General features: G+C 44.8%; 1 non-coding gene across 1 annotated transcript; it reads right to left on the bottom strand.

The window, feature by feature from the left end:
• Positions 1-855: 855 nt before the first annotated feature.
• On the bottom strand, positions 856-931 carry TRNAG-GCC (transfer RNA glycine (anticodon GCC)). Its single transcript has one exon. It is a non-coding gene; the product is annotated as a tRNA-Gly (tRNA).
• Positions 932-1,405: the final 474 nt, after the last annotated feature.

The raw sequence follows: 1,405 nt of genomic DNA, 5'->3' as shown, positions 1-1,405 counted from the left end.
ATCATTATTTTATATATTACTTCAAATACATATAAAGCTGTATTTATATGTTGTGATATGAGAACCAAGATTTTTTTATTGTGATATGAGAATATAAAGTATTTGTTGATAATTTTTATCTTTTATGTATCTTATATAATCAGTTTTGTAATTGATTCATGAATATTTTCAAAGAACGTATATTCTCTGGAAGTAAATAATTTGATATTAATCCTTAATTCAAATATACTGATATTCTATATATTTTACCTATATGACTTAGCATGAACTATTATTATTTAAAAATTTTACTGTTTCACTTGTATTTTAACTTACTTCCCTCCTTCCTTTTTCCCTCCCTCTTCCCATCCTTTCCTCCCTTCCTCCCTTCCTCCCTTCCTTTCTTTTCTGTGAGACAGACACACACAAGGATAGACAGAAAGGGAGAGAGATGGAGAGATGAGAAGCATCAATTCTTCGTTGCTGCACCTTAGTTGTTCATTGATTGTTTTTTTTTCTAACCCTAACCCTAACCCTAATCCTAACCCCAACCCCAGCCCTAACCCTAACCCTATGATTGTTTTCTTTAAGCTGGAAACGGGGAGAGACAGACAGACTCCAGCATGCGCCAGACCGGGATCCACCCGGCACGCCCACCAGGGGGCGATGCTCTGCCCACCAGGGGGGATGCTCTGCCCCTCCGGGGCGTCGTTCTGCCACGACCAGAGCCGCTCCAGCGCCTGGGGCAGAGGCCAAGGAGCCATCCCCAGCGCCTGGGCCATCTTTGCTCCAATGGAGCCTTGGCTGCGGAAGGGGAAGAGAGAGAGACAGAGAGGAAGGAGGGGGGTGGAGAAGCAAATGGGCGCTTCTTCTATGTGCCCTGGCCGGGAATCGAACCCGGGTCCCCTGCACGGCAGGCCGACGCTCTACCGCTGAGCCAACTGGCCAGGGCCTATGATTGTTTTCTTATATGTGCCTCAACCAGGAAGCTCCAGACAAGCCAGTTACTCATTGCTCAAGCCAGCAGCCTTGGGCTCAAGCCAGCGACCCTTGGCTAATGTCTATGAACCCATGCTCAAACCGGCGACCTCAGGGTTTCAAAACTGGGTCCTCTGTGTCCCAGGCTGATGCTCTATCCACTGTATCACTGCCTGGTCAAGCTTGTATTTCTATTTATTTTCCCTTGCTTAAAGTTTTAACACTACAGTGTGTCCATAAAGTCATGGTGTACTTTTGACCAGGTCACAAAAACAACAAAAGATGATAGAAATGTGAAATCTTCACCAAATAAAAGGAAAACTCTCCCATTTTCATACCTATTCAGTGCAGTTCTATGTGGGCTCATGCACAGATTTTTTAGGGCTCCTTAGGTAGCTATCCCGTATAGCCTCTACAGACTCGTCACTGACTGATGGCCTACCAGAAC

This window comes from Saccopteryx leptura, chromosome 2 (assembly GCF_036850995.1).
Source record: "Saccopteryx leptura isolate mSacLep1 chromosome 2, mSacLep1_pri_phased_curated, whole genome shotgun sequence".
Lineage (NCBI taxonomy): Eukaryota > Metazoa > Chordata > Mammalia > Chiroptera > Emballonuridae > Saccopteryx > Saccopteryx leptura.
The sequence above is the reverse complement of the archived record's forward strand: the minus strand, read 5'-3'. Positions and strand labels throughout refer to the sequence as shown.